The sequence below is a fragment of the Microtus pennsylvanicus genome, chromosome 10 (genome assembly GCF_037038515.1).
Source record: "Microtus pennsylvanicus isolate mMicPen1 chromosome 10, mMicPen1.hap1, whole genome shotgun sequence".
Classification (NCBI taxonomy): domain Eukaryota; kingdom Metazoa; phylum Chordata; class Mammalia; order Rodentia; family Cricetidae; genus Microtus; species Microtus pennsylvanicus.
This window is the reverse complement of record NC_134588.1, coordinates 20,931,271-20,955,771: the sequence shown is the minus strand read 5'-3', so window position 1 is coordinate 20,955,771 and position 24,501 is coordinate 20,931,271. Positions and strand designations below refer to the sequence as shown.

Sequence of the window (24,501 nt, the reverse complement as noted above, 5' to 3'; positions counted from 1 at the left end):
CTTGGTTTTTCTCTTGCTTGAGAATTTCTGTAGCTGTTTTCTAAAACCTGCAAAAGGAACAGAAACAGAAGTGCCGGTGCCTAGTGGGTTTGGACTCCCAACACACCACTTTCCTGATCCTTTACCAATGGATACGATCTTTGGATCAATTATATAATGTTTAGTAATCCTACGATCGCCCTGAGTCCCATTTGTATATATCCCTGTGTTTGTGACTATGTGTTCTTGTGAAATAGGAGGTCATATGTCAGAGATGCAGAGGCCAGAAGACAACCTCAGATGTTGTAACTGAGGCACTGTCCGCTTATTTTAAGACAGTTCCCATTGGTTTGAACACTCCAGGCTGGCTAGCCATTGAGCCTCAAGGATGGGTCTGTCTCTGCCTCTTCGGGTCTAGAACTGCAGCACACACTGCCCCACACAGCTTCTTACGTGTCTGCTGGGTCTGGAACTCGGCTCCTCAGGCTTGTGTGACAAGCACAGTACTGACTGAGCTGTGACCTCCCCGGTCTCCCACCCCCAACACAACTATATCAGTAACTTGTCTAGAACAGATCTAAAGAAAATTAGTTCTCAAGTCAATTAGGAAAACTGTAGGTATGTGTATCAGGGAAACTGGGCAGGAACGCAGCGAACAGAAACACTGACCTGCTCATATTTAAGTAGCTGAAAGTCTGAGGTTTCATGAAGCTGAGAATTAGGCAATTTTCTCCCTTTTACTCCCAAACCTATGTCAGTGTGTGAAAAAAGTTGCTACCTGTTACATGAAGCAGCTTTTACCACCTTGAGTTTCCCCATATACCCGGACACAGACTGAGCCAAGGGCCTCTCAAGGTGAGGAAGTTATCACTTAGGACTCCACCCTGGTCATGAGCCTGTTGAGAACCCCAGGCCTTTATACAGTTCTCTTTAAATCGTATGTCCTGTGGTTTGTGTGTGCACACACATGTGGATGCCAAAGGACAACCTTAGGTGTCATGCCTCAGGGTGCCACCCACCTTGTTATTCTGACTGCCCTGAATTCACCAAGTAAGCTAGACTGGCTGACTGGCAAATCCCAGGGATCCCCTGTCTCCTCCTCCCCAGGGTTAGAATTACGAGTCCACACCACCACCTCAGGCACTTTCATATGGGGTCAGGGAATCAAACCCAGATCTTTGTACTTGCAAAGCAATGCTTTATTGACTGAGCCATTCCTCCAACCCCATGGTTATGTGACTGATCCCTACTCGCTCTTTGTGTCTTTTTATCTCTATCTTTTCAGGTGGCAGGATGTTCCTCCAAAGTACATAGTAATCAAAGTTTTCTGAAAAACAGATTTTATTTTCCCATTTACCTATTATGGAAGTAATTACATCCATGCACAAGTTCTAAACAAAGTAAATCTGGATATGTGGACACTAAACTGCCCTTCTCAGACTTCCCACTAAAGAGACCAGTGTCTTGTTCTTGGAACCAGTGACTTTCAAAGGCATGGAAAGGTGCTGCAGGATGAAAGGACATGTGGTCTGTGGGTCAGGCATGTGGCACAAGGGCATAAAGACACATAAAGTCATCACCCCTATATGGAAGATGGAGTCACATCAGCAGTGTGTATTATAACATTGGCTCGCTCTTACCACAGTGCTGGTCTACAGAGGAGTGGAGGGAGAGCAAGGTTGCTCCTGGGTAAAATATGATTCTGAGATTTCCCAGCACCTGTGTCAGGAGATGAGTGGGTGATGGTGATCCCAAAGGATGGAAGGACTTGTGGGCATACCAGTGCATTTACATGTGTTTCTATGTATTCATATGTATGCAGATTCATGTGTATGTGTCCATATTTATATGGGAGCACACGTGTATGTGTATTTATTTGTGTACAAGTGCGTGTGCATATGGAAGCCATAGGTAACCTCAGATGTCATTTCGGGACTCTGTCCATCTCAGGGTTTGAGACAGAGACTCTCAATGGCCTGGAACTGACCTATTAGGCTAGACTGGCTGGCCAGTGAGCCTCAGAGATCCACCTGTCTTCTACCCCCTCTCCACTGGCCACCCTGCCCAGCTCCTTTTACATGGGTTCTGGGGACCAAACTCAGGTTCTCATGTTTGTGCAAGAAATACTTTGCTGACTGAGACATCTCATCAGCCCAGGGGGAAAACCTTCTGGAGAGAGTAAGATATGTGAACCAGAACCTTGAGACTGTCTTACTGAGCTCAGAATTCTGCCCATTGCTATCTGCAAATGGCTAGTTAAATAATATGCCTGATACCTATCTGCATGCTACTGACCTTCTGCCAAGATGTTGCTGATCAGTCTTAATTTTATCTGCAAATCCTGGATCACTGGTGTCCTTATTGCTTTTCAGATTGATCTTTGAACTCTATGATCCTTGCCCCGTGATGCTTCTGGATGTCACCTGGTTGAGCCAATTGACAGTCTCAGCTTGTCTGACAATAGAAAATTTTCTCATTTCCCCACTTCCATAGAGAACACTTCAGCTTCCAGTTGCCTTTCAATTTTATCAAAGAGAAGATTATTATTGTTTTATTATTATCATCATCATCATCATTATTGAATGTGTGTGGGTATACATATGCCACTTGATATATGTATGTGGTTGCAAGTACTGCTGCATAATGAGGCTTTAAGAAGACAACTTTGCAGAGTGGGTTTTCTCTTTCTACTTTGTCATGGGTTCTGGATATAAACTCCGGTCATCAGCTTCATATGGCAAGTGTTTTTACCCATTGCATCATACCCTGACCCTGGGAGCTTGCATTTTTCTGGAAGTTAAGGTCTCTATCTTCAGCTGCCCATAAATCGAACAAGACTCAAATACCAGAACCCTAAAAGATGGGCAGGTGTCTCCGACCCTGAGTAGCCAATCCCTTGCTCCCATGCAACCCCACAACACTGTTTCCCCTGCTGGCCCCGCCTACTTTTTAGGAACCTTTCTTCTGTGGGGAGAAAATTAGAAGAGACTTCCTTCTCCTTCTGCTGCCTGGGGGAAAAGAGAGACTATGGTGTCAAGGGGTGAAGAGAGGTTTCGTTATCAATCTTAGTTCCCAGACTTAGTAAATCAGGAGCATGCTTGTCTAGGTGGTGATGTCTTCAGCTGTAGCTCCCTTTCATTTAGGTAATTTATGCAGGAGCCAGGAGTTCCGCCTGCACCCCTCAACCCCCCCCCAAAGAAACCATTCTTTTCTGCTTACTTGGTGAAATCCTTTGGTGTCTCCGTCAAGGTCCCTCCAAGCCTTATGCCCTGTAGGTCTCGTGGAATGGGGTCTCTGGACCCATGCAGAGCACACGACTGCTCATCCACAGATGAACATACGACACTCTCACAAACGTTCTCCCTTTCCACATTTTTTTTGGCCGGAGGCAGGAGAAAGAGACCTTCTCCTTATTTATCTTGAGCATTTGATAGGCCGCCTTTGAGAAGGTCACTGTCTGCTACGGCAAAATAATCACGGGATTTCTAGACAAGATGGCAAGAGAAAAAAAACTGATTCATTATTTCAAGAATTATTTTTGCCTTCGGTCTCTGAAATGGATGGAGGCTTCTAACAGTGTGTGAGCGAGAGAGCAAGGCTTAACTTATTACATGAGAGGTTGCACTTAAAAGGGAAAAGAATTTCAAACGTTGCATATTTAGCTCCGCTGTAGTGTAACAAGAGTCAAGGCAGTCCATCGGGTACCCCCATGGGTCTCGGATAATACTATACATCTCCCTACACAGGAAGAAGCTCACTGTGCTCCCTTTCACCTCATCTGCCTGCACAAATGAGGTCCCCAGTCTTCATTCAAGCTGTAGCACTTCCTCTGGCCTCTTGGGCATGTGGGGCTAGATGGTCCTTCTTACAGGATTGCCCCCATCCCCGCAGTACTGCCTCCTGTGCCACATACACCCGTCCATCTCAGTCTCTTCCCGATGCTGTGATAAGGTACTCTGACCAAAGCAACTTAAGGGAGAAAGGGTTCACCTGGGCTCAGAGGAAGGCAGGGAGAGCTCAGAACAGCTGCTCACGCTGTTTCTGCAGTTGGAAGGCAGCCACCAATGAAGACATGCTAGTGCCCAGCTTTTCTCTAATTATACTGTCCCACTCCTACCCAAGGCACGATGCCACTAACCGCGAGTTGGTCTTCCCATCTCAATTAGCACAATCAGGATAAGCCCCAGTAGACATGTGCAGAGGCCCATCTCTCAGGCAACTCCGTGTTCTTTCAGGTTCATAACTAATGGGAACATGAGACCATAAATACTCAACACTATTCATTTTGCTGGGATTAACAGCTATGTATATCATCACTCTGCAGGGCTGGAGAGATGGCTCAGCAGTCCCAAGCACCTACTGCTCTTGTGCAGGACCTGAGTTTGGTCCTCTCGTCCATGTGAGGCATCTCAGAACCAGCTGTAACTCCAGCTGCAGGGTGTAACTAAGACACCCTCTTCTGGCCTCCTAGTGTACCTGGGCTCACCGGTGTAACATACCCCCACACACACAATTAAAAATAACTAATGAAAACCGGGTGGTAGTGTCACACGGCTTTAATCCTAATCCCAGGACTCAGGAGGCAGAGACAGGTGGATCTGTGTGAATTCAAGGCCAACCTGGTCTACAAATTGGGCTCCAGGACAGCCAAGATGGTTACACAGAGAAACCCTGCCACAAAAAAATAAAATAATAAAATAGTTAGTATACTAGGTAAGAAATAAGCTGTGTTTGGTACCAAGACATGTATTATGTAGTGTGATTTTTACAATAAATTCGGTTTGGCCTAAGTGCAAGGCAGCTTGCCCGATAATGATACAGAATTTAAAAATGAAAACAGGAGAGGCTGGGCGATCGATATGACCTTGACTACTTACAAGCCAAATGACTTATGGAAATAATGCGAAGACCCCTGTGAACTCTTTGGCCTGACAGGAGCGTTTTAAATAATATTTTAAGAAAACCAAGAGCAAACATCCCTTGGACCTTCTTTTCAGATTAGATCTGAAATGAAAAACCCAGAGTAACACAATTAACTATTGATTTTGTTGATCCATCTTTAATTCTCAGAGCAATTGAGTTGTGTTTACACAGTCATGCGGGGCAGACATACCTCACTGGAAGCAAGGCGCCTTTTGATTTTACATTAATTTAAAAATTAAATTGTTCTGTGCACAAGAGACAAAAATAAAGTTTATTTTTTATTTTCATGGGTGGTTGACTTACAGATCATAAAGTATTATTAAGCCAGCTAAGATGGCTCCTGAAGAGGCTGCCTTTGAGAATACAGCAGTTGATTGGCTGAGTCAGTGCTCCCTCTTCACCCATAAGTTTTCTTCCCCTTGCTCTCAGGGACCCCTATGCTATGGTTTGAATGTGAAATGTCCCCCACAGGCATGTGCCCTCAGTACATGGTCTCCAGCTAGTTCTTCTGTTTAAGACAGTTTCTAAACATTTAAGGGATAGAGACTTGCTGGAGAAAATGGGTATCTGGAGAAAGATCTTGTGGTGTGATGGCCTATCTCCTTCCACAGTGCAGATGCGATGGGACCGGCCTTATGCTCCTGCCATCTTCCCCACCATAGTGAACTACATCTCTTCTTAAGCTCCTCTTCCCTTACATTACTTCTTGTCAAGTATTTGGTCACAGCTGTAAGAAAAGTAACTGGTGCACCGCAAACAAAGAATCCCTACATTTGAGCTTGCGCACTATTCTGGGTGGCATGAGGAACTCTCTTACCATCCCAGACTGCTCTGGAAGCAAACTGTTCCTCCACTCAACATAGCCACACAGTAGACACTACCCGCTCTTTACTTACTGAGCCACCACCCCGTCCAAAATATCCACAGTATCTGCACTACCTGTCATCTGATTCTTTAGCCAGCTCAGTTATCAGATCAACTGTCACACCATCAGAGTGCTATGTTCAACTGCAGCTTGCTTACCAGTCTTTCTATGTAACAATTCTCATGACATTTTTCACCTAATCTCGTCACCTAGACACTGTACCATCTCACATTAGCTCAAGAACAGGAGTACAATGCAATACGGTATTTTATGAGAGACTACATTCACACAAAATATTATTCAAAGTATTCTATGTTATTATCAATTTCTCATTGCACTAATTTGTTAACTAAAATTTAATCACCTGGATGGATACAAATAATAATAGCATGTATAAAGTTCAGTACTATATGTAATTTTGGGCACCCACTGGAAGGCTTAACACATATCTCCCGCAAATTAGAAGAGACTGCCGTACCTCAGGTGGGGGGAGGTGGTAAGATGCATCCACAGTGCCGCCTGGTGCTCGAATTTTGGTGTTAAGATAGGAGTAACATAATCTCCCTACAGTTTAATTTCTAAAATTGACACGCTAGTAATATTTGTAGGTGTTCACTGTCAGGCTTGCTGTCGCCTCTAAGAATATCATCAGTGTGACGTTATACCTTGAAGCACACACACAGCAGACACATCGCCAACTCTCCTCTGCCTGAAGAGTATAGGACTCTGGACTTGAACAAATTGCTCCGAGACTGGCTGAAACTAGGCAGATCATTTCCTGATGGCTGCCTTTAGGGAAGGGGAAAGCCATGGTGTGCACAATCTGCCATGTGTCTGCACTTTTCAATAACATTTCGTATTTGCTATTGTGTCTGGATTTTCAGACTCTAATAGCAGCTGGAGGTTTCGGAATCTTCAGAACAATTTCCACCAGGGAGTTTTCTCCTTAGAAGAGAGATCGATAAATTAGTGTCACTTCTGAGTTGCCCCAGCTCTCGGGATTCAATATGTCAAATGATTTTATGCAAAGGAAAAGCCGACCAGGCCCTGAACTGGAACATCAACCACATTAGCAGGTGAACAGCTTATCCAAGAGTAAAGCCTCCCCCTCAGCTCCCCAGAAATCAGTGCTCCTGCGTGCAGGTTAGGCAACAGTCCCACTCAGTTCCAGAGTTGTGGTAAGATGGCTGAGAGACTGGAGGCCGAGGCACATCGTGTATCCCTCCCTGTTCTATTGGAATGAACCCTGCTTGTCTGGTCATTCCTAGGGAGCCATGTGAAGCCAAGGATAGCTAAGAACTAGACCCAATATACAGAACTGTATGTTTACTTAAAACATTACAAGACTTAGCTTTTAGACACACAAATACACACACATATACATACATATATGGAATGTGATTACACAGTTCTTGAGTATGAATGTCATAGATGATGACCTTTAGTTGCAATGCCAAGCCCTCGTGGGATTCAGACTAGCATGATGGCTTATTCAGTGACATGCTGCTGCTTAAATATGAATTTAGATCCCCTGTCCAAAAATGGTGGAGAGCAACTGAGGAAGAGTCAACAATATCCTCTTGCTTACACACACACACACACACACACACACATATACATGTATCTGTAAGCATGTGGCACATACTCACTGAAACACATAATACACATGGTTAGATAACAGAACATCCCCCTTGGCTTTGATACTCACTGAATGTCCTGCTAATACACATATAACACTTGGGTATACTTTCATGATCTCAACCCCTTTAATGACTTTGGATGTTTTCTCATGAAAGGAGAATTTCCAGGTTAATAAGATAAAAGTCATAGTGTAATTTTTAAAAATACATTGACCTGAATCAAGAAAAAAAGTCTTTTACTTTTCTTATAAGAATGGTCAAAACCCTGTCAGTCCAAAGTTACACCATAGCTGTGTGGAGATGAGAAGACATGGGTGTCCCCTTTATGCTGCACTTCCTTTGGCAAAGTCTACAGACCCTCTGTGTTTCAAAGGTACATACATTTCTAAGCCAGACAGACCTTGGCTACACAGCTGTATAACTGTATTTCAAGGTAGAGGGTGATTCAAAAGGGCTGTCAGAGAGAAATAGCCTAAATAGTCTTTCAAATCAAGCAAGTAGCATGTGTCTGGCAAGTAGCCAGAGGTTTGTGCTGGGGATCATCCTCTGTTGCTTTTCTATCTTTGTTATTGAGGCAGGGTATCTCAGTCCAACCTGAAGCTTGAATGTCTATATGTGTATGTATATGTGTGTACACATGTGTTTGCATATATGTATGGGTGTATAACTATACATATATGTGTGTTTGTATCTATATAAATGTATTTGCATGTGTGTACATATATGAATGTATGATTGTATACATATATGTTTATGTATGTGTGTTATGTGTGTAATGTGTGTGATTTTTGCATGTGTATGTGTGTGTGTTTGTATGCATGTATATGTGCTTGTATAAATGCATTATAATTGTGCCTGTGAATTAAAGAAGGTCTTGTTATTCACATTCTCATCACCTGACACAAGAATTGACCAGTCTGGCAGTTTCTAGCTCAGTGTTTGCTCCATTTACATTCCTGAATGGTTTTTAGTTGCCAGTCTGTGCAGAAAAGAACATGACAATACAGAAAAGCACTTTCCATTTACTTACATCTCTTATACATGTTGCTCTCAGTGGCCTGGCTTGCTTGCCTAATCACAAGTCTCCATAAAATAATGCCCATTTTTTACTTTTGGGAAAATTGACCAATTCTGATGAAATCTCCTGCATTAAAAAGCTTATTGTACTCTTTTTTTTACCTGTGTGTGTGTGTTGTGTGTTCATATTCACACAACACATATGTGTAAATATATGTACATTTTGAGTGTGGAGGCCAGAGGTTTGTTCTAGGAATCACCCTCTGTTGTTTTTCTATCTTTGTTATTGAGGCAGAGTATCTCAGTCCAACCTGATGAGGCCAGTCTTGCTAGCCAGCTTCCCCTAGGCATCTCATTCCAGCCTTTTGAGTCTGGAATTGCAGGTAGGCCTACAATCCTATGGCTTCTCATGATCCAAACAAATGTGTTCTCTTGCTTACACAGCAGGTGCTTTACCCACTGAGCCATCTTCTCAGTCTCAAACTATGTTTTAAATTCTACTTGTGGATGTATCTAGTACCAGGAGTGGGGGTGGGAGAAGAAACGTTTTCAAATGGACATTTCAGATGATATCCCTCAAATCAATTTTAGGAATAACAAGTGTGCTTCCATGATTATTCCAGTTTTACCCATCAGTATACTTTCCCTCTTCCCAAGTGCTCTTCTCTGATTTAACAAAGTTGCAATATTCTTTTTATTATATTTTACTAGTGAAGGCAGCATTTTTGCCTCTTTTACTATCTGAGAACATATCCCATTCTGGTTAGTTTTTTTGTCAACTTGACACAAACTAGAGACAGCTGGGAAGAAAGAACTTCAACTGAGAAAATGCCTCCATCATGTTGGCCTATGGACATGTCTCCAAAGCCTGTGGGGTTGTTTTATTGCTGACTGATGTGGGAGCGCCCTGCCCACTGAGGTTGGTTCTACCTCTGAACAGATGACAATGGGATGGATAAGTAAGAAAGCTGAGCAAGCCTTGGAGAACAAGCCGGTAAGCAACTTTCCTCCCTGGCTCTTGCCCTGACTTTCCTCAATGATGGCCTATAATCAGAACATGTAGACTGTTACAAGGAGAAGGGGCCCTTTGTTTGTTTTGCCCACCTGGCTAGCTTACACCCAAAATAACCACACAGGAAACTGTACTCATTAAAACTTTGTTTGGCCCATTAGCTCTAGTTTCTTATTGGCCAATTCTTACATCTTAATTTAACCCATTTCTATTAATCTGTGTATCACCATGTGACTGTGGTTTACCGGCAAGATTCTAACCAGCGTCTGTCTCAGGCAGGAGATCCATAGCATCTCTCACTCTGCTCTTCTTTCTTTCAGAATTCAGGTCTGTCTTCTCTACCTACCTAAGTTCTGCCCTATCAGGCCATAGCAGTTTCTTTATTCATTAACCAATGAAAGCAACATACAAACAGAAAGACCTCCTACACCAGTAGACTAAATAAACCCTTTATTCCCAAGTTTGTTTGGGTCATGGTATTTCATAGCAATGGAGAGCAAGCTGGAACACCATCTCTACACAATGCCTTCCCCCAGACCTTTTCTCTTGCCGGTAAACAGTTCTGTGGTCTTTGTCTCTTTCTCATGTTCATCCTTCCCTTTCCACAAGATGCACCCAATCCCAAACTTCTTACTGACCTTCTCTCCCTCTTTTTTGCAACTTCATTTGCCCCCATCCAGGATTCAAGAGTTCCTACAAAGGTCATTGGAAACCATTGATCACAGTTAAAGACAGCAATGGAGTTAATTCAGTCATAAAAGCACATCTCAGCTGGCAATTACTCTTTCACCTAGCAAAGCCAGTTTGCCTGGGAGATGCTAAAAATTTTCATAAGACCCCAGTAATGAAGCAGAGTGCCCCAAAATACTGACTCACAGATCTTTGCCTGGAGTTGAATGGAGAAACTGGTTCTCTGTCATAATGGGTCTTATTAAATTTTCAGGAGAGCAAGTGAAGTCATGTGTCCAGTTGAGTTAATAGGAGGACTGCAGTGCACGAGAGGGCAATTATCTGTGCTGGAGTCCGACCAGGTTAATGGGGTTAATGCCACAACTCTTGAGGAGAGCATGGAGGGCTCTCTAGTGCCCACCAAAGGTCCTGCGATCTGTTTTCATGTCTCAGTCAGAAGGTAGCTCCATCAGAATACAACACAAGAGGCATTATAGACCAGATTAACTAGGAGAGCGAAGAAATGGCTGCATCGCTACCCTTGAGACAGACCTCCCCCCAGTAAATGCCACTTAAAAATGGACTTGAAGTTATACACAACCTTCTACTAAAAGATCTAGATTAAAATGTCTCCCTCTAACCACCAGTATGAGAGGATGACAAAACTCTACACAGAGTCTCTCTTCCCAGTACCCATGGGATAAAAAAAAATCACAAGCTACAAGCCTGTCTGTCCGTCCTGTTGTTTGAATGGGAAATGCCCCCATAGGCTCCTGTGTTTGAACCCTTGATCCCTGGCTAGTAGCACTGTTTGAAAAGGTTGTTGAACCTTTAAGAGGACCTTTTTCAAGAGGAAGTGGATCACTGGGAGCAGCCTTGAGGCTTTATAGCTCAGGGACACTTCCTGTCTGCTCTTGGCTTTGTGACTGTAGCGGCAATACAGACAGATGCTTTCTGTTCCTGCCCTCATTCCTTTTTTGCCATGATAGACTGTATCCTCTCAAACTGTGAGTTAAAATAAACCATTAAATTGCTTCTCGTCATATATTTCATCCTAGCAACAGAAAGAAGAAATAATACAGAACCAAGGTCCTGACTTAGGCGGCCTCCTTCATTTGACTTACCTGCTTCCAAAAGGAAGCGTGGTTCTCTTCCGTATCTGCTCAGTCACTTCCTTCCCCTGTCTACACCCAGAGAGGCTTCTCTGCCCAACCCATTTCACCATATTCCCTGAATTTTCTTCATCTTCTTGGCCCCAGTGTGTGCGTGACTATTTTGGTGAAAGTCTCCACTGAAGAGCCAGGCATGGTGATCCATATCTATAATCGCAGTACCTGGGAAGCTGAAGTATGATAACTGGCAAGTTTGAAACCACCCTGGATTACAGAGTGAAATCAAGGGTCACATAGTGAGTTCAGAACAAAGCCCTAATAAGGGAGGGGCATGATGGAGACATGACCTCCTAAGACTGGGTTTATTCTTCCAGATGGAGAGAGCTGAGGGTGACCCTTCCAGCCTGTTGCGTCTGGCTCCTCATGCACTTCTCATCAGAGAAGGGAAGAGGGGCTCATTTCATTAGCAACTTCAGGAAATGTTGTGGAATTATCTGTTTGTACACTGTGAAGATGTGTCTTTGCCAAGGCACCTTCTGATTGGTTTAATAAAGAGCTGAATGTCCAATAGCTAGGCAGGGCCAGGTTAGGCAGGACTTCCGGGCAGAGGGAAAAGGACAGGAGATGAATCTAGGCCCAGGAGAGAGGCCAGAGGACACTGAGAGGAAACAGGAGGTGCAGGATGGAAGAGAGGTAAAAGGAAACAAAGCAAAACATAGATTAATATAAATGGGTTAAATTGAGTTGTAAGAGCTAGTGGGGCCTAAGCTATAGGTTGAACTTTCATAATTAATAAGTCTCCATGTTGGTTTTTTTTGTGAGCTGGTGGCCCAGAGAAAAATCCATCTACAAGAAAAAGGGCTCTGGTAATACACAGGCACCTCGGGATCTCTCTTCATTTCTCTTGGGTTGGGTTAGCTATCAGGAGCACACATTAGTTTTGGTTATGTATGACATGAAGTTCTATGATGGTTCATTCCCTCTCTCAGAGATGCCAACCATGATGCCTCATTCTATGTTTGTGTGTGCATGCGCGTGCATGTGTGCACACACATGTGTTTGCATGCACACATGTTTGTGGAATCCAAAGGTCAACCTCAAGTTTCTTCCTCACTTGCTATCTGCCTTAATTTCCCAGACAGGGTGTTTTTACTAGAGCCCTCTGACTGTGCTAGGCTAGCTGGAAGGCTACAGGGATCCTTCCCCCGCCTCCTTTCCTGTGCTGGGTTACAGGCATGTGCCACCATAGCTAGCTTTTCTCGGTGGCATCTGGAGATGGAACTCGAGCACTCATGCTTGCCTGGTAAGCTCACTACTTCCTGCTACCAGTGTAAGAGAGCTCACCTTTTACAGATTGGAACCTCATTCTCTAGTTGAAGCTTTCTTGGTAAGAAAGTTGGTATTGGAGTCACTTGTCAGCCTTTCACTTTTCTTTCCCAGGTCCCTGAGAACTAAGATGGGGAGGAAGAATGTTCAGGTTGTTTACTGAGCCAGAAATAGATGCATACAGGATGCCCAATTACGGCTTGAGGGCTTTGCAGAATAGGAATATTTGAAAGGAACTTGAATGTGGAGAACCATGTCAGCAATCATAAACTAGTGATGTGGGAGTCCCCTCTGTGTGCTGTGATTACCATCAATGAATAAAGAAACTGCTTTGGACCTATAGCAAGGCAAAACTTAGGTAGGCAGGGAAAGCTAGGCTGAATGCTGGGAGAAAGAAGGGCGGAGTCAGAGAGAAGCCCTGGAGCCACCAGAGGCAGCTGTGCTGAAACTTTGCTGATAGGCCACGACCTCGTGGTGATGCATAGATTACTTGAAATGGCTTAAATTAAAATGTAATAGTTAGCCAATAAGAAGTTAGAGCTAATGGGCCAAGTAGTGTTTTAATTAATGTAGTTTCTGTGTGGTTATTTTGGTTCTGGAAGGCTGGGGACAAACAAGCGGCTTTCTCTAACAAACTAGATTCCAGATACCTACCATAATGTGTACTGATGCATTCTGTCTTCTGACTGCTTCTTCTCCACTCCTGACTCTGGCAGATTAACCGTGCATGTTTGGACTAGTATTTAGACCTCTCTGACTATATTTTCCAATTTGTGTAATGGGGTTGATAATCGAGCTCTCTCATGGGATTGCTTTAAGGATGAAATGAGATAATTCATGCAATAAAGTCACACAGTACTTGACATACAGTAAAAAATAGTTTGGAAGTTTGGCTGTTTGCCTACCATGTGTTTTCCTGGGATGACTGGCAGTGAGTCTCTATAGCAATAGAGAAGAGACTGGGAATGTTAATTAAGACCCTGCTTGCACTAATCTGAGAAAGGAGGCTCAGTTTGAATTCCCCCAGCAGCTTTGCATAGCTTCCTGACATTTTACAGTAGGCCTGAGAACCAATATCTTTAAGGTAAAATCGATAATGAAAATGTATTTGAAATGATGAACTAGTAGCCTTAATCATAGAATGATAATTCACTTTGCTGTATCATACGTTTACTGTATATTTCTCTATGACTGTGGGCAGGAGTTTCTAGCTATAGAATTCAACAGGCATCTCTTAGAAGTGGACATCAGCATGAACAGATAGATGTAGATGATAGATAGGTAGGTAGGTAGGTAGGTAGGTAGGTAGGTGGGTGGGTGGGTGGGTGGGTGGATGGATGGATGGATGGATGGATGGATGGATAGATAGATAGATAGATAGATAGATAGATAGATAGATAGATAGATAGATACATAGATACATAGATACATAGATTAGATAGATAGATAGATAGATAGATAGATAGATAGATAGATAGATAGATAGATAGATAGATAGATAAACAGAAAGATAGATAAGTAGATCCATTGATAGGCATAGGTATATAGCTATAAATATATCCCTTTTACTAGTTTAATCCCATGAGTTTTTTGGTCTCTCCTCAAATATCCTCATATTTTTTGCAAGAGCTTGTCTCTCCTCCTAGCTGATCCTTCCTAACATTAATGATATTGCTCTAGGCAAAGTTTCTTTCATGAGTACCAATGACAGTGAAAACATATGCTATGTGTTTCTATGTAAAAACAAAACAAAGCAAAATGACAAGTAAACTTCCAGGTCAACTTTCAACTGAATCTCAAATCTGTGCAAATCACAGGTCACATAAGTATCCTGTATAAGGCACAATTGACTCTGGCCTTCCTGGCCTTCTCTGTTGATAGTAGAACTCTGTGAGAAGCTAGTGCGGCACGTATTTGGAAATAAAGAACTTTCATCCCATCTACTGTGCTGGTAGTTCTGGGAGTCTGATTGGGTCACTGAGAACGTCTTTGGCACACCTCTTCCTGTGTCTCCAGCTTTACAGCAAGTCTGTCCACTGCAGAGTCTAAGAGATGGGCTTCCGTGACATATATGGAATTGAAGTGGACTACAGAACAGTGTACGGAGACAAAAGGGGCCTGTTACATGACAGCATGCTAGAATACTCTCCTACTTCTTTACTATATCTTAATTCTACTTACCCTTCAAAATGGGACCAAGCGCACCCTCTCCTACAGAGTACCCTCTGTGAATCATAACCATAAGAGTATTTATGCAGACTCAGCCGTACAGTAAATTGGTTTGATTGATTACTGTTTGACAACAAGGCATTACATGAGTTGCAGTGCGACTCTCAAGAGATTTTTGGCGCCTACCTCACAGTTCCTTGCTGGCATCATCACTCAGAAGTCTATGTTTGCACAGACAACAAGAAAATACTCTATGGATGTGCAAAGATGCTCATTTCTAACCCGAAAACATGTCCTCCTGTTGCCTGTTTAGTTTTACTTTTGTTGCCAAGTGCAACAAAAAGACCCAAGATGAAAGTCACTCATACAACTGTTGCCACCTATAGGAGACAAATTTAATACAGTAATTTTATTTTAATTCTGGTGAAATACAACACATGTGAAGGAATGGGATGTTTTATGGCACTAACATAAATCTTGTTGAACCCTGATCTGTGCTGAGCTCATCATTATTGTTCTGTAATTCTTATTTTTATTTACATTATATTAGTTGTGTGTGTGTGTGTGTGTGTGTGTATCTATATGTACACATAAATACAGTTTCCAGGGAGGCCAGGAGAGGATATCAGATCCTCAGGAGCTGGAGTTCTAGGCTGTTAGCCACCTGGCACAGGTGCTGGGAATTGAACTCTGGTCCTCTGCAAGAGCAGTATTTGCTCTTAATCATTAAACTCTGTCTCAGGTCCTATGATTCTTATTGTAGGCATTGCTCTTAAAGACACAACTGGCCGATACTTGTTAGGTGAAGTTTCAGAGCCTGGGCTCTGCAGGCACATTGCCATGCTCCCATAGCATGACAGCAGGACCTTAAATGAGTTTCTAAACTTCCTCAAGCCTCATGGATATAAATAGAGATACTAATGTGGCCTCCACATATTCTCTGCAATTGGAGAACCAGGCTCATAGCTGTAATCTCACCACTCTTGAAGCTGAGTGAGTTGAATTACAGCAAGTTTGAGGTCAGCTTGGGCTACATAGTGAGTTCTAGGCCCAACTAGGTTACACTTTGAGACCTTGCCTCAAATAAGTAACAAATAGAGCTGTAGAAATAATGCCATGGGTAAAGTGTTTGCTATGCCAGCTTGAGGACGGGTGTTCAAATCCCCAAAGCCTGTTTAAAGCCAGACAGGGTAGAGCATGTCTGTCATGCCAGCTGAGATAGGGCAGGCCTCAGAAGCTTGTGAGCCAGCAACCCTGGTGTATGCAGCAGTGGGCAACAAAGAGACCTTGTTTCCAGAAAGGCAGAAAGCAAGGACTGGCACCCAAGGTAGGCCTCTGACTTTATAGCCTGAACTCACACACACAATCATACATACATATATACACATGCATCATATATATGTATATATATATATATATATATATATATATACACACACACAAAAGGATTAGAAAATGAATAAACACAATAAACAAGGAAAGGCAAAAAGCAATACTTGGAAAGCGAACCAGATAGCCCCTCAGTGTCCTTAGCGTGTACCCCAGTCAACATGAGCTGTCATCACTGTGGTTAGTGTGTGACATTCACACTGTTTTGTTCTCATCTGCCAAGTAGATCATTAACTCATTACCATTTGACCTCGATCCCTCCCTCTATTTAAATTTAAAGTCAGCGTGGCTTCAGACGGTTAGAAATAAATGACATCTGACAAGATAGTAACCAGCCTACTTCCACGTGTTCCTGAGTGGAGGCAAGGAGATGTCACAATCTCAAAAGCAACTTGAGAGTCTGGAAGGAAGCCGAGAAATTGTGGACAAGCTAGTATCTGGCTAAGCCTTATAAATGAAATGGGTAACAAGGTGAGGAACAGCCAGATGCTAGCTGGGAGACTCTCCTAGGGAGACAGGCCACATATATGTCTACTCATCCTAGGTAGGGACAGAACGAAGTGATGATTGCACTGAAGTCTAACTAGGTGAACTTGAGTTTTCCTTGGGATTACTAACAGGAGTGTGTGTGAAGGGTTGCTTATAGGAGCAGGGGTGATCAAGGCAGCTATATCACCCCAAAGTCTATCCAACACTTGTGACTGCTTGCTAAAACTGCAGTCCTGGGGCCCTGCACATTTTACAGGTCTTGCAGGTCTCGGGGAGCTCCTCTCAGCAGGCTGGCTGATCATGTTTCTCCATCCAGTAGCCATTTACTGCTTCTGTAAATCTGAGGAGGGCCCTAGTGAACTTTCCAGTTGTTACTAATATTCCTTCCCATGGGGAGACATAAAGCAGTATCTGTCTCTCCTCTTAAGATCCCAAGGACAAGCAGACAAACGGACAAACTGGGACAGGATGCCAGAGTTTGCTCTGGGAAAGCAATGAGTTTATTGGACTTCTTCACAGGGCATAGGGTGGGTTTACTGACAGGAGTGTGGGCACTCCTCCAAGACTCAGCCACATCTGGAAAGCCTTATGAAGCAGGGATGAAGGCTTTGCTATAACCATCTCATTCTAGTGTCCCCCTGCTTCTGTAGACTAGCTCCTCCCCCAACCCACATGCAGAGTTGTAGCGTAGTAGGAAACAGCTGGGTACTTAGACAAGTGTACCCGGACCCTATTTCTGCTTCTAGGGGCAAGAAGCCCCTGTAAACCATTAGCACACCCAGCTGATCTTTATAGCAAGGGAGCACAGTTGAACTCTCCAAGATGGTGGTTGGTTGGCTAGGCTGATGGTTTTCAGCTTTCCCAGGCATGTTTCATTTCTTTGCCTCTTGAGTTTCCTGAAGCTCCCCATCCCTGGAGGGACTGTTTTTATCTGGAGGAAACATCTATATAACAGTAGGAATGTAGTTATATTTCATTTGTATTTTACTGAAGCTTGCCTGAAGATCAGAGAGTAAACCAGCCCACCGGTTAGCATTACAGACCAGGCAGTGGTGACACACACCTTTAATCCCAGTAGTCATGCTAGTTTGCCATAGAAACTGGGCAGTAGTAGTGCACGCCTTTAATCCCAGCCCTAGAGAGGAATATGTGATGGAAGGAGACAGGTCTCAGCTCAGTCTCATTCTGAGATTCCTGGACACAGGATCGCCATTTCGGACTAAAGCAGAGGTAAGAGCCAGTGGCTGGCTGTTTTGCTTTGCTGACCTTCAGGTTGAACCCCAATTCCTGTCTCTGGGTTTTTATTATTCATTCTACACAGTAGGGCATTTTTTAAAGTGTGTAGCAGGAGGAAAATCATGGATTCCAATGACAGCAAATTAGATGAAGCCTAAGAAGTCAAAGGAATGATTCTAAGAGCATTGAATGATTTCAAGGAGAATATGAACTAAACTGAATGAATTCAAAGAGAATAAACCAATACAGTGAAATGAGGATGTGAACAGGGGACGTGTAAAGAGGATCTAGTAAAGTAAAATGTTGAAAACTTCGAATTAAAATTCTGGAAATGAGAAGCTCAATTAAACTAAAAACTCAGTGGCAAGCTTTACAAATAGAAATAATCAGATGGAAGATGGGGCTTGGAGACAAGGTAGATGAATTAGAAAATCCAGTCAATAATAAAGATAAAATAATAATGTTAATAACCTCAAATTTCCAACCAAAAGATAAGGACTAGGAGTTAGGACTAAAACAGAATCCATGTATTTGTTACCTTCAGTAAACACACCTCACTGGCAAAAATCAATACAGACATAGAATTAAAGGATAGAAAAAGGCATCCTAAGCAATGAAAATAGAAAAAGGTGGATGTAGCCACATTACTAGCTGACTAATTACTTAATTAACAGGGATTAAGAATATCACTTAACATTGGTTAAAATATGATTGATCAAAAGAATAAAATAATCCTAATCATATACACACCAAACTGTGACATGCCCAATTCATAAAATAAACAGTAGAAAAGATAGATTGGGGGGTTAGAGAGATGGCTACGTGGCTAAGGGTTCTTACTGCTGAGTTCAATTCCTGACACCCACATTAAGTGTCTCACAACTGTCTGTAACTTCAGCTCCAGAGGATCAGACACCTTCTTCTGGCCTCTGTGGGTACCTGCACACAAGCACATGCATGCATGCACACACACAACATAATTAAAATATATCTTAAATAATAAGTAAATGCTACTGACCCTCGACATGTAGTTGTAAATAAGGAAAAAGCTAAACTTTCCTATAAAATCTGGACTAAGACAAAGGCACCCGCTCTGTCTACACTTATTCAATACAATGCTTAAAGCCTTTAGCTAGAACAGTAAGACAAGAAAAGGAAATAAAAGGACTTGAATGAGAAAAGAAGATATAAATTATTCTACTTGTAAATGATTTGATCTTCCTATACAAGAGACGCTACAGATTACACCAGAAATAAGACTGGAGGACAGAGTGGAAAGAGTCGGAGAGGGGAGAAAAAGGAGGGCGGGGGTGGCCATGGTCAGAGGAAAAGGTACATCCGCGTGAAAATGTCTTCATGCAAACCCATCACTGTGTGCCTTGAATATGCACCAATAAAACATAGACTAGGAAAATAGATGAATAGGAAAGTACATAGCATGATGCCTGATCCATAAGCTCAGGTAAAGCAGATACCGCATGCAGTTGTGCACGCGGATATGCATGTGGAGTTCTTGCTTGTTTCCGCCTCTGTTCTTTTTAATTGTTTTCTTATGAGCAAGTGGTTAAAAGTCATGGTACTTTTAATTATTGCAAACAGTACCTAGATTTTTGACCTTCTAAATAAAAACTTCCGGACCTGTGTTTCTGATGTTAGACACAGCCTGTGCTCCTGAACCACTGTCTTCACTCTATCCTGGGGCTCCCGGTGTGAGGCCAGGTGAAGAGTGGCCCCTATTGTCACCTGTACCAATGGTGTGCAGTTAAGAAACAATGTGAACTCACATTCCATCCCCTCCACAATGAGAAGGCATGGTTTCCTTATAGCTGACATTCTTTCCGTAACCAGTATGGCCAGAGCCAGCCAGCCAGCCAGTTGATAGACACACGATTTAGGTAGATTCTAGAGATAGATGATAGATAGACACATGCATGCTTGCATGCATACATACATACATACATACATACATACATACATAGCTTGTTTCTTCTTTATACATACATACATACATACATACATACATACATAGCTTGTTTCTTCTTTATACATACATACATACATAGCTTGTTTCTTCTTTCCACTCTGTTATTTTTGCTTGTGCGTCCAGCCTTTAATGACTGAGCCATCTCTCCAGCTCCCACTTTCTTTATTGTAAAGCTTTTATATTTGTATTGTCTCAGTCAGAGTTACTACTGCTGTGATAAAACACCAGGATCAAATCCAGCTGGTGAGGAAAGGGTTTACAGCTTACACTTCCATATCACTGCTCTTCATTGAAGGAAGCCATGAACTCACACGGGGCTGGAAGCTGGAGGCAGGAGCTGATGCAGAGCCCATGAAGGACTGCTGTTTACTGGCTTGCTCCTTGTGACTTGATAAGCCTGCTTTCTTACAGATCCCAAGACCACCAACCCAGGGATGGCACCACCCACAATGGACTGGGACCTCCAGCATCAATTACTAATTAAGAAAATGTCTTCAGGCTTGCCTACTGCCTGACCTTACGGAGGCATTTTCTTAATTGAGTCTCCCTCCTCTCTGGTGGCTTTAGCTGTGTCAAATTGACATAAAACTAGCCAGTACGTGTATATATTGCATATTGAGCATGTGTCAGAATCACACTGTGAGCTTGTTTAGAACAGGTGGCACAGCCCCAGATTCCCCATCTAGTGGGTCTGGGTGAACACCATGAAATTGCATTTCCAACAGGCTCCTTTGTATTCCAGTGGTTGCTGCTAGTCTGGAACGTGAACTCTGAGAACCATTGTCATGGACTGATTGTGTGTGTGTAGTATGTTATAGTGTGTGCGTGCCATGTGCATGTGTGCAGCGTGTGTGTCATGTATGTGGGGTGTGTGATGTATATGTGGTATATATGTGTGTGGTGTGGTGTATATATGGTATATGTGGTGTGTGTATGCTGTATGCGGTGTGTGGAATGTGTATGTGGTATAGTGTGTGGTGTGTATGCGTGTGGTGTGTATAGGTATGGTGAGGTGTGTATGTGGTGTGTGTGGTGTGTATGTGGTGTGGTGGGTGGAATGTGTATGTGTGTGTGTATGTGTGTGTGTGTGGTATGGTGTGTATGTGGTGTGGTGTATATATGTGTATGGTGTGTATGTGTGTGCGCACGCGCATGTCTGTGTGTGTGTTGCCCTAATGAGTTTCCTTAGGGTTATTCACAGACGGGTGATCACGTGTTCACAGCAGCATTTACCAACGACTGTGCCACTGAAGACGATGCACATAAAGCAGGGCTATGTGTCTAGAGCTGTAAGGTGCCGTGTTTCTAGATTTTCCTCAGCGCATGTATAATGTCCGCCTGCCACCACTCACATCTGAAGAGGCATGGACGGTCATGGCACTCACAGTCAGGGAGGTGGTCTAGCTGACACAGACGCTCGGATTGTCTCCCTCTAGGGCCTCTGATTAACCCCCTTCACCATGTAGCCCTAGCATCCAAACCTTCCGTCTGCCAGGCACGAGCTTTCCTGGTAAAGAGCCACATAGACCAGGTAGATAGAGGCGAGGAAAATGCTTGTGGTTCTTGAGAAAGAGTAACACACACATCCGGGTGATGAGGAACTGCACTGCAGGCTCCTTATCCACCTAAACGGAAATGTATCCTCACATTTGGTGATGGAGGCAAACATCCACTCTCCAAGCCATTTCCTACTCTCCGCCCATTGCTAATATGGTGCCATGTAATGTAGGGGGCAGGGATCAAAGGCTTAAGACTTGGCAGAACATGAAAAAGCACTTGCTTGAGTTCTTCCTGAATATGGAATCATTGCCTGTGGATCAGCTCCTCACCATGGTTTCCAGGCAACCATTTAAGATTGAAAACCTGTTCTACAAATAATACTTCAGTACACTGAGTCATTAATAAGCACAATTCAAGGCAGATGCCCAGATCTTCCCATGAATGACCCCGCTCTCCATTACAGAGAAACCCCAAGCACTGGCCCTTGGAACACTAAAGGCATCCACTTACATCTCTCTTTTCTTTTCCTGTTGGACACTTAGAGTCTACAGGTCTTGACTGAATTTGTCAGCCTCCATCAGTTTCCTCGTGGCATGTGTAAGTCTAGTATAACTGTATGGGGTGTAGGCTGGATGGTAGAAAGAACTGCATGTATTCAAAATGGTTTGGCATTTTACGGTCTAGTTTCTTGATTTCTTTATATATTTTGGAGATCAGACCTTTGTCAGTTGCGGGGTTGGTGAAAATCTTCTCCCAGTAAGTGGGTTGCCTTTTTGTCTTAGTGACAGTGTCCTTTGCTTTACAGAAGCTTCTCAGCCTCAGGAGGTCCCATTTATTCAATGATGCCCTTAAAAGGCTAATCAATCCAATTATAAAATGGGGTACGGAGTTGAACAGAGAATTCTCAACAGAAGAACTTCAAATGGCCAAAAGACACTTAAGGTCATGCTCAACTTCCCTAGCGATCAGGGAAATGCAAATCAAGACAACTTTAAGATACCATCTTACACCTGTCAGAATGGCTAAAATAAAAAACACCAATGATAGCCTTTGCTGGAGAGGTTGTGGAGAAAGGGGGACACTCACCCATTGCTGGTGGGAATGCAAACTTGTGCAACCACTCTGGAAAGCAGTGTTTCGGTTTCTCAGGAAATTCGGAATCAACCTACCCCTGGATCCAGCAATACCACTCTTGGGAATATACCCAAGAGAGGCCCTATCATACAACAAAAGTATATGCTCAACTATGTTCATGGCAGCATTGTTTGTAATAGCCAGAACCTGGAAACAACCTAGATGCCCTTCAACGGAAGAATGGATGAAGAAAGTATGGAATATATACATATTAGAGTATTACTCAGCAGTAAAAAACAAGGACTTCTTGAATTTTGCATACAAATGGATGGAAATAGAAAACACTATCCTGAGTGAGGTAAGCCAGACCCAAAAAGAGGAACATGGGATGTACTCACTCATATTTGGTTTCTAGCCATAACTAAAGGACATTGGGCTTATAATGCATGTTCCTAGAGAAGCTAAGTAAGAAGGTGAACCCAAAGACAAACACATAGGCATCCTCATAAATATTAACCTTCATCAGGCGATGAAAGGAGACAGAGACAGAGGAGCATGGGACAGAAATCTCAAGGTCCAAACCAGGAGCAGAAGGAGACGGAGCACGAGCAAGGAACCAAGGAACTCAGGACCGCAAGGGGTGCACCCACACACTGAGACAATGGGGATGTTCTATCGGGAACTCACCAAGGCCAGCTGGCCTGGGTCTGAAAAAGGATGGGATAAATCCGGACTGGCTGAATATAGAGGACAATGAGGAATACTGAGAACTCAAGAACAATCGCAGAGGGTTTTTGATCCTACTGCACGTACTGGCTTTGGGGGAGCCTAGGCAGTTTGGATGCTCACCTTAGGAGACCTGGATAGAGGTGGGCGGTCCTTGGGCTTCCCACAGGTCAGGGAACCCTGATTGCTCTTCGAGCAGATTAGGGAGGGTGACTTGATCGGGGGAGGGGGAGGGAAATGGGAGGCGGTTGCGGGGAGGAGGCAGCAATCCTTAATAAATAAATAAAAAAAAATAAAAAATAAATAAATAAAAAAAAAATAAAAAAATAAAAAAAAAAACAAAATGGTTTGGCAAATCATTGAAATGGAAGATTTGGTTAAATTTTTTTAAAAAAAATCATGATATTTGTGTCCTTTTATTTTTCATGTAAGGAGATAGGTCCAACGAACAGAAAGAATAAAAGCCCCATATTTAGCCAAACTGACTTCAGAATTCTCTCTCTCTGCTGTGCAGGGAAGCCACATCCAAGTGACCATCAGGCTAAGCCTTGTTTCTGATCTTGTGTTCCTAGAAAAGTGAGTTTTGTTAGCAATATTGTGTGTTTCCAAATAGCTATTGAAAAGGGTTTTGACTTCTTGCTACAGTGACTAAAGTTTGAGTTGATGGACATACTAAGTATGGTGTGTGTGTGTGTGTGTGTGTGTGTGTGTGTGTGTGGTGTGTGTGTGTGTGTGTGTGTGTGTGTGTGTGTGTGTGGTGTTCCTGTGTGTACAGGCACACCTTTGTGCATGTAATACCTGAAGTCGTTCCTCTGGCACTGTCCTTGTTTGGATTGCTTTTGATTTGGGGTATGTTTTTTTCTAAACACAGGCTCTCACTGGCCTGGGACTCACCAAGTAGGCTGGGCTGGCTGACTATGGAGCTCGGAGAGTGTCCTTTCTCTGCTTCCACTTAGATTACTAGTGTGTGCCCCCACATCCATTTCTTTTAGGTTGGTTCTGAGGATCAAATGCAGGTCCTTATGCTTGCAAGGATCTAATACACTAAGTTGGCCATCTCCCCAGCCCAAGACACCATGATTGGACTATTTATCACACATCCTATACAAGTGTGAAAAATACACTGTGTGCTGGGTATAAGTAAGATTATTATATATCAACTAAAATGAAATAAAACTTGTAAAGTAATATATGGGACAAAAAGCTAAAGCAAAAAGAAATGTTTACCTTGTAGCCATGAAAAGGCTAAAAGAATCTGTTAAGTGTCTCTGTTCGAGACATCATATATTTTAATAAAAATGCTATCATATATTAAACTCCCCTTTGCAGCTTTTCCTTGTGGTTGATGGGATTCTTGCCTCAAAGCAGAAAAGTTGATGGACAGTGCTTTA

General features: G+C 43.0%; 1 protein-coding gene across 3 annotated transcripts in view; it reads left to right on the top strand.

The window, feature by feature from the left end:
* Positions 1 to 24,501, top strand: part of Nckap5 (NCK associated protein 5) — a 791,944-nt gene that overhangs the window by 765,274 nt on the left and 2,169 nt on the right. The window lies entirely within an intron of this gene.